Source organism: Priapulus caudatus, unplaced genomic scaffold (assembly GCF_000485595.1).
Source record: "Priapulus caudatus unplaced genomic scaffold, Priapulus_caudatus-5.0.1 Scaffold257, whole genome shotgun sequence".
In the NCBI taxonomy this organism is placed as follows: Eukaryota; Metazoa; Priapulida; class Priapulimorpha; order Priapulimorphida; family Priapulidae; genus Priapulus; species Priapulus caudatus.
Window position 1 is genome coordinate 1 of NW_014577318.1, and position 10012 is coordinate 10012.

The window sequence follows — 10012 nt, forward strand, 5'->3', positions numbered from 1 at the left end:
TGATAAAAAAAATTGAATTAAAAACAATGCCCTTAGAACAGTATAATACAAAGAAAAGCTATATATTGTGCCCCCCCACGAAAATGTAAGGCCCCCCAGTGCCCCCCCGCTGAAAAAATTCTAGCTACGCCACTGCGTTATCGTCGAATAAACATTGTGACGTGCGCGAAGCAAATAGGTTCTCTTAAGTTAACGTGCTTAACATGCTCCATATACGTATTTCGCGCGCGCGTATGTCTAATTACGCTGGGCATTAAACATTCAATGTTGGACATTTTTGCCCAAATCCAAAGAGATCCAGCCACGTGTCCAAGGAGATCCAGCCAGCGACGCCAAAAACTACGAAAACGAATAAAAAAAAGGATACTGTTCACTATAGACGCGAAATAAAAGGCTCGCTGCGGTAACATGTAAGCTACCCTAAAAATTGAGCTTGTAAATCGTTACCCAAGGTCTAGATATCGAGTCTAAATATTTTTGCATGAAAGAGACTCAAAGGCACCCCTCCGCCACGCTACAGTTTGGGGGAAGGTTTCACCAAGCTTGCAAGATGTTAGTAACACATTAAACAAATATCGACGTGTTCCTTGCGCAAGTGTAAAGGCACTACCTACCCGATGACGTAAAATGTATAGTTTTTATTGTGAGGCAACCATTCACTATTCGGTATACGCGCATCGTTTTTCATAATAGAACCTAGCTGTTTTCGATCGATAGAACTTCTCAGCAATCTTTTCGCGCGTTGGACTGTTTACCGTCCATTAACGCGGCTAGATCTGTTTCGAATATACGTGATATATTTATCTATACGTTTCGCTGTGCACGCAGTTTTACGATATTTATGATATAATTGTGGAACCAAAGCGCTGTTGCAGGAAGTATATGTTTTTTTACTGAGCTAAACTGATAATGATCATAATTTTCTTTATTTTAATATGTTATACTTGTTAATTATATTTTATACCGGCTATATGCATATCAGCGTTCACACGCAATATAAGTTTAGAGCTACATTATTGTGTTTATTTAACCTATTATCATTATAATTATAATACTGGTTTTATTTCTATTTAAAATTTTGGGTTGTATAACATAAATCTCCTGTTTTATATGATGTTATTGAGAATATAGTTTATACATTGATATGACTATTATTAAAAACTATGATCTATCATGTCGTCGAAGTAATTCATTTCGTCATGCCACCAGACTTTGTTTTTATTTTGCTTTTATAAGGTAACCATATTACCATATTTTTTCACGTTCAGGAACAACTTGATGGTTTCCAACCGCTTACCTAAAGCCCGGCGCACACGTGAGGATTTTTACTCAAGGTATAAGTGGTAATGCAAATCACGTGCCTGTGCGCAGCCAATACTGGGCGCACAATGATGTAAACGCATGCGCTGTGAGTACCAGTGTTGAGTAAATTTAAGCAGCTAGTGCGCACACGGTGAGTATTTTGACGCATAAGTCAAAAATTATCAAACATGTTTGATATTGAGTTTCTTGATGCATGCGTCAGAAAACTCAACGAAAATCCGGCGCACACGTGAATATTTTGACGCATGAGTCAAAAATTATCAAACATGTTTGATATTGAGTTTCTTGATGCATGCGTCAGAAAACTCAACGAAAATCCGGCGCACACGTGAGTATTTTGACGCATGCATCATTTTACTTTCAAGAGTAAAATTACTCACGTGTGCGCCGGGCTTAATTACTTGACTTATTGCATTTTTAATCATATTTTCAATGTTTTTGTTAGATATATGATAGCTGTGCATGATGATAAATCGTTTAAACAAGGACGAGACTGCTAACAATTGAGAGATCAAGCATATAGCAATCACAAGTCACTGACTATTGTTCATTTTCATAAACTGCGATAGTCAAGAAAAGTCGGATTTATTTGGCAAGTTGAAAAAACAGTGAAAGCTCTATTTTTGTGTCCTATTTATTGAGATGTTGGGGTATGGTATCGGATGTTATTGATTAATCAGTAACTGTAGTACGTGAAACTTTATTGTTGGTTATAATCTGTTTACAAAGTGATTCATTTCAGTAACGTCAATCTTGTTGAATATCTTTTCATAAAGGTATATATATTGCATATTGCAATACGCAAGATGTTATCATGAATGAATAAAAAACAAATTTATTCACTCCTGATGTTATCCTGATGTTATGTATACTCATAAATCTCTTAATTTCTCTAGCCACGGGTTTCTTATACTCGATCACTGTCATCTCTATCGTCTTGGTCATCCATTTACTCGCATTTTGCGTGCCATTTCAATAAAGCCGATACTAACCTATTACTTGCATAATTTGCACATGCACGTCCCTTTCATTCATAAAACGACGCGATTAAACGTTACTAGAGACAAGCGTAATGAGTTCAGTAGCTAATATAGCGCTGTTGTCTTTCACACGGTATGCGCCGATCTGTGTAATTATGATTCTAATAATACTATTAGGAATTAATTATATGAGCACGCTTAAAACTAATTGCCATGCATTAGCCGTTCAACTATATCCAGCCTCTTTAATAGTCTGTAACAACTAGGCTGTGTTAACAACACACTGATGAAGTTGCATCACTGCCAAATTATGTGCGACATGTTTCATATCGAATATATTTGGTTATATATGCTCACGCTGCGTGCGCGAGTGCATGCCCGCACGTACGTAGGCCTCTACGCACGTGGCGAGTGGGTCCGTGCATGGTTACGTGAATTTGTATAAGTGAATGTGAGCGCATGCGTGCGCGCGGTCGATCGGACGTGCGTGCGGCTATGTGAACTGGTGCGTGTGTGCCCGTGCGGTGGTGCTTATACGCCTCTGTGCACCACACTGTGACCACAAAACACTCCAACACATCCGTTACTACAAGTCAGTGTGGCGTTCTGTGCGCATAACTGTGGCGTCTTTAGAATATTCTATTATTATATATTAGTTGTTTTCACGCTGCTATAGTTCTATGAAATAATAACAATGGTAATCTAATCAGTTTAGAGTTACAATGAAATGAAACAAAGTCTGTAAATTGCTGCCTTACGCTGGGTTTACACTGCCAACTTTGTGTTGGCGAATTGGCGAATTGGACCAACTTCCCAACGCTCTACCAACCGTTTCATGAACTGGGCAGCGCGTTTACACTGACGACTGCGAGTTGGCCAACTCGATCGTGCGGTCTGCGTCGACCGCGAGCGTACGCGTGGGGCGATGGATATAGGCATTATTGCATGTATAAATTCTTGAGGTATCGCACGCACAGGCGCAAAGACTCGTGCACAGTCACATACTATTAGATGCCACGAGGGCAGTGGATTACTGGAGCGGTTTCCCATTGGATTTGTCCATGCTCGTGATGCCGACCTCCTCCTCATGTGCACGTGCGCGCCCGCGTGTACCTTCCCCGTGTACAACAGGTGTACGTGAGTGTACGTATCTGCCGTACACAGATGCACATGACCATGTAACCTCGTACTTCGCTGGTGTCGGGAAAAGGCCGTAGGCATGATGAGTAGCAACAGCGTAAGACAAGAAACAAACACGAACTAGCAATGTAACGTACCACAAACGGTTATATTGCTCATAATGCAACAGTGAGAAACGTACAGATGAGTGCGTACAACAGAGCGTAGGCAGTGGTCAAACAAATGGAAGGGAGTACCTCCTCCTCCCTGTCACGGCGCTCTTAAATCTAACCGGACTTGTTGTTCGACCTCCCCGGTCACAACGTGCGCCGGCTGCGGGTTATAATATATTATCCCGCGCTCCGGCCTCTCTGCTGACGTCGTTAGCTACCTCATTAGCTTCCATTATTACCCCCACCTGCTGCATCGCGCTCACCGAATTTAATCGTCGTCCTCTCGTATATTTCCCGCTGGCTCGTCGCTAACGCGACCCGCACGGTGTCACGCCTAAACTAACAGTAATTAATGAGCTAGGCCTGAAACCCGGTCCGTTACAGGCGCACGCGTGCGTATACACGCATCCGCGCACGTACACGCATGCGCGCACGCACACACGTGCGTGTACGTACACGCGTGCGCGCACATACACGCGCGCGTGTACGTACGCGCATGCGCGTACATACACGCATGCGTGTACGTACACGCATGCGCGCACATACACGCACATACACGCATGTGTGCACGTACACACAGGCGGCAACGGAGAGGGGAACAGGGGGAAGAGAATGATGTTGGGGATGCGGATGAGGATCGTATGCGAGGATGCCATGTACGTGCACGCACTGGTTGATGAGCGCCACCTTGTTCTCTGTAACTTCCGGCTCCGCCGTGTCATCGCGAGTTCCCGTGACGTCGGCACCTCGGCGACGTAGCGCCCCAAAGTAAATGACGTAGGAACGATGTTGAGCACGCAAAAGAGATTACATCGCAAATTCTGACCTTACTACTTCGTTGGAGCGGCACTGCCCGCCTCATTTCCATTCCTACCCTATAAGGTATAGCGATTGGGGCATCGCCACCTCGGCGACATAACGCCTAAAGTAAATGGCCTAAGGCTGATGTTACGCATTTAAAACAAAGCGTGGATGCCGGACAGTTTGTGCGCATTGCAAATCCTTTCACTTTGATTGGGAATTGTGATTCAAAATTTTCACTTCAGGGGGTCGCAGCATCCCGCAGCAATTTTCCCTATGCTAATATACATGAACTGACGCTCGCGTCGCTCGTCGCCGTTGCAAGCCAAGATAAATACCTTCGGCCGATCTTGGGCATTCAATCGACGTCACGTGTGCATTGTAAAATCCCATCTACAAGATTCACTTTGCTCGCAGCATCGCGCTCCGGATGCCGCGTGTGCTAATTATTGTACATGAAGATGGCGCTCGCGCGTTGGTCACCCACCGTTCACTGCCAGGATAATTTTCTTCGGCCGTTCTCACACGTTCAACGGCCTGGAAACCGGACGCTATCGTAATAATATCTAATATATTATTTATTAAATAAATCTATGCTGAGGTACTGAAATGACTCAAGAAAACTGCATAATATAGCTTGATGAGAGAGAGAAGGGTGGGAGACTGAGAAAAGGCAGTAGGGGTGATAGCTGAGCGGCCGTAAAAGAAGCAGGAGGTTGAGCGAGGGACAAGGGGGGCAAGGGGAAAGACGAGTGAAGTAGGTATTTTTTCACGCTACAGGCTATAGGGCAGGCTCAAACTTATAAATACAGGTATACTGATAATGATTTATTACATAAATCTATGCTGAGAGACCCCCTGACCATAAATAAATAGTCATCACAAAATATAACTCTTCTGGTGAGATATTGCGCATGCGCTAACACACGAACGTAGCCAGATCATGCAGCGCGGACCTTACATGCCATAACATACCATAAGATCTTCTTCCTATTTCTTAAGTAAGGTCTACTGATGGAATGTTATCATATATTTATATGCTAGGATAACACCTCTTCATTTCAAATGCATAATTATTGCATAATATTAATTTTCTCGGGAGATATTGCGCATGCGCGAACACCGTTATTAAATCACCGAGTTGCACTCTCTACCTCTTTCTCTTTCCCTTTCTTTCTCTTACTCCCCCTCTCTCGTTTTCTCGCGCGCTCTCTCTCTCTTTCTCGCGCGCTCTCTCTCTTTCTCGCTCGTTCTCTCTCGCTCTAGTGAAATGAGCAATTTCAACAAATTAATATAAATGTGTAATGACGTACGCGCTTAATACCTGCGGCATTATGCCGCTACGTGGCGCGCCTGCTCGGCTACAGTAATTGAGTGGCAAAGCAGAGGTTACAACTTTTTTGCAGCTTTTTTCCACAATTCCAAGAAATAGTTTTGCTGTCGCCCTCATCTCACCGGTGGTCACCCCTACATATTCAATAATGAACCCGACCTAAACAATACCCCCCTGTACATAGTCATGTGATAGTCAGAATAAAGGCTGTACATGTACTCAAAAGTACCTGAAATACCATTTTCCACACTGCACAGACACGTGCCGCAGAAACCCGCGCGCAAATGGTCTCCCTCTGGGTGGAGGGACACCCCTGATTGCTGTTCTCTAATGGGCCACTTGGCAAAAAAACGTCCAACACGCCAACTCCGAGTTGGCGAAATTAGAACATGTTCTAATCTTCCAACTAGTTGCTATCGATCGGTTGGACGCGCAACTTTTGCGTTTACACTGCCGATGATCAGTTGCAAAGTTGCGAAGTTGCGAAGTTGCGAAGTTGGTACAATTCGGCAATTCGCCAACGCAAAGTTGGCAGCGTAAACCCAGCTTTAGAAAACATTAATGTGATGGTTGAGAGACGACAATATGTCTTATGTGCAAGTTTTATAGGGAAGCTGTGCTCGTCTGGCAATTACAGTGTGTGCTCAGATACCTATAACAGATTTGCCTACACGCCGCTAAAAGCACTGAGAAAAGATCCAATAAGTTTACAGATAACTACAACAATCACTAACTCATGAAACGCCATCACTTGGCGCCAGAGTATTGGCTGCGGCACCATATACTCCATCTAAGTGCGGCGTAAGGAATAAATAGGCTGTGCGATGGCTTCTTGTTAACATAGAGTGTGGCGCCATGCTGTGTTCAATGCCATGTTGCAAATGGGTCCCTGAGTGGCATAACTGCAAAATTATATCACGACTAATTAATATTCAATACAAATGATTAAGGCGGAATATTTCCACAAGAAAATAGAAATTAAAGATCGATATTAGTGGCTCCGCGATGTAGCAACGTATTGTATAGTTTAATATAGTATAAATAAAGTATTTTATTACTTATGTCACTATAGTAAAATTATCTATTAAATTAAATGCATGTATGAAATGGCGAACTTGCCTGCAATTTCCTTTTCTAATAGCGAGTTCTAAAGACAAGTTCTGTTAATCTCGCTACTCAGCTCAGTGGTTAGTCGAAACGTTTTTTTACACGAATTGCACTTTGCTGAAATCCAACGTCTACGTGTTTTCGGGTTTCTTCAGCCTGATGTGTGACGTTTATTTACCCATTCAGCGTGGCACCTAAAAGAACACGGAACCTTTCTTTGGCTTTGGCTGCTTTATTAACGTTAACGAAGTGGCATTTCACTCCCGTGGATAAGCGAGTATAGGCTAAAGGATCTCGTTGAAGTATCGATATAACTCTAGCTATACCTGCACGGCAGACCGGCTATTTAACGTCTGGACTTGGTTACTCAGGTTTAAATGGTTTCACTGCGCTAGTCGTGGTCGGAGTGGCAGGGTTAGCCCCGAATGACAGCGTGTCTATATATACAGAGAAGGACAACTGTTTTTAATCACATCTGCTGTTACACGGTGGCTTTACTTTAATTTGAAGTATGCTATAAAATATTTAAGCAGTATCAACAAGATCGACGTATCGGTGAAACGTATAATGAATGGCCACGCTGAATCAATCTTAGATTGTCGTCGGAAATCTTATAAAATATTTATGACCCGTATTGAAGATAAGGTGGTCCTGCAATGCAATATACTCCTGCTTTAGACATTATTGAATTCTTTCTTATATTATAACTATATATAGTAAACTGCGCGCACATTCTATAGCATGATTTTCTGTTGGTTAAAGAATCGTGTTATTAAATGAATGAAGTTACTACTGTTACGAATTTATTTAAGCATTTCCCGTATTGCAAAACAAACTAATATTTATGATATTTAAATAATAATTTTCCGTAATATTGCACTAGGTGTTATGTTTTAATGTAAAGAAATCCGAATGCAGTAAAAACTCTTGTTTAACCAAATATCACCTTGTTCTCATATCATCAATGCAAATTCATGGGTATATTGTTACACGAAGTACATCTTAACGGTAAAATTTTCCAGCGCACAAACTGATGCCTGCAAATCTACGTACAAGGTGACATTTCCTACATGGCTGTGGTTTGTTCGTGGCCTAAACTCCAAAGAAACGAAACCGAAACACGTCAATACTGTGATCATTTCGTACATATATGCCTTAAAATCGATGTATTATACGAATATATCTAATGACTATATATCCAGAGAGCAGAGTATATGTTCTACCATCCCCCCCCCGCATGTCGACACACGCTAACCCAGGCGCCTGTAACACCACACAGCGCACGCGCCCACACGGACACTATTGCATTCAGTATACATCTTTTCCGTGGAGTTGCGCTTTTGAAGTTAGTTTTTTCTTCGCCGAGGTTGCGTTGTTAGGCTGCTGACGTGCGCGGTAAGCAATCGGCTAATACGCTCACGGCTGGAGGTCGTTGATTACGCGCTGCTGCCGCGTTGCTTGGTTATAGCCTGATTAGGAGGCCGCACACCGCCATGGCGACAATAGCTCCAGCGAGCTAAGAAAATATCGTCTATAATGAGCAGCGTGGCGCCTTGTCCGCCAGCCGACATGACATCGATTCCAAACTAATATTAGTCAGCTGATGTTGTTAATGATTATTATAGCGCCTCTACTGCGCGTTCTATAGTAACCCTTTCGACGAATTCCGATGTCATTTCGATTATATATATACTAGCTGCGGGTACCCGCTGCGCTAGGTAAAATCGTGCTACTAATTCACACTACTAATAATTGGACACAATAGGAACATTGGGTAAAAATCGACGATAACATTGCACACAATATCAATATTTACAAATCAGTCTAATAAGATAATAAGCATGGTAAAAAAAAAATGTTACGTATGACATTTATATGACAGCACAACCCCACTTAGAACCCCTGGAACATAATAGTAATATGGCGTAAATGACAAAAAGTTATTATAACAGCATGTACGAATGGGTTGCACTTTTCATTTCAAAGCCTCTTGATAAACAATGTTTTTTCGTCTTATTCTCTGGTGGAAATATGTAGATTCCTGGCGTCTCCACTGTTGAGCTCCCCACGAATCAGAAAATGCATAGCTTTCGAATGGTACAATCCATTGTGAGATCGTACCATGAATAAAAAAAAATCCATATATAGTATCATAGTATAGATAGAGACAGGCCAGCGAGTGGGGGGTGTGTGTGTGCACTGGATATTGTGTAGTGAATGCTTGGCGCGTGACGATGTACATTAAAATTAAAGGACAATTGAAGTCAAATTTTATAACTTCTGTAACGTTTTTATACATAGAAATACATTCAATAACGTATTCCATTTCAAATCCGGCGCCCAATTTGTAAGAAACACATGAATATTAATCTAGGTCATGTGACGTCACAGCCCCCCGTTGGAACGCGCCATTATATAGCGTAACAGTGCTAACACGCTAGTATATGTTACGCTAGGTGAAAGTATTGTTACAGCATACAACAAACATGTAGCCTGTAAATGTACTTATATTCATGTACATACATATTACCTGTGTGGAAAATGCATTCACGGTATATGTACATGACTTGCGTAGAGATGTTTGTACATGTACAGATACATATGTGATTCTGACCGAGCGTGATAAGCCCGGTGATCAGTGTACTCGCATGCCTCACCTGGTCTAGCGTCGAACTGGTCTACAATAACCCTGATCTTCTCGTTCTCATGGCAGCATATACATTCAGGTGTCGTACTCATTAATTCACAAACACTACAAGAACACCAGTATTTGTCTACAGTCCTATCTGGTACCGAAGCTTCCATTCCGCCATGTTGTGACTGTTCTGATTCTTGAGAAGTTTGTGCCGACTCTTCGCGTTGCTTTTTCAGACGATTCTCCTCAATTTCTTCTTGTGTATATTCAGGCTCAAACCTATATCCAACTGGTAAATCACTATAAATATCATCATCATCTGGGTAATCACTAGAATCATTGAAATTATCGCTTTCTGTCTCCATCTTATACACCACACGCACTATGTTTACATAATGGCGTGTTTCAACAGGGGGCTGTGACGTCACATGACCTAGACTAATATTCATGTGTTTCTTACTGCGGATTTGAACTGCGGGCGCCGGATTTGAAATGGAATACGTTATTGAATATATATTTCTATGTATAAAAACGTTACAGA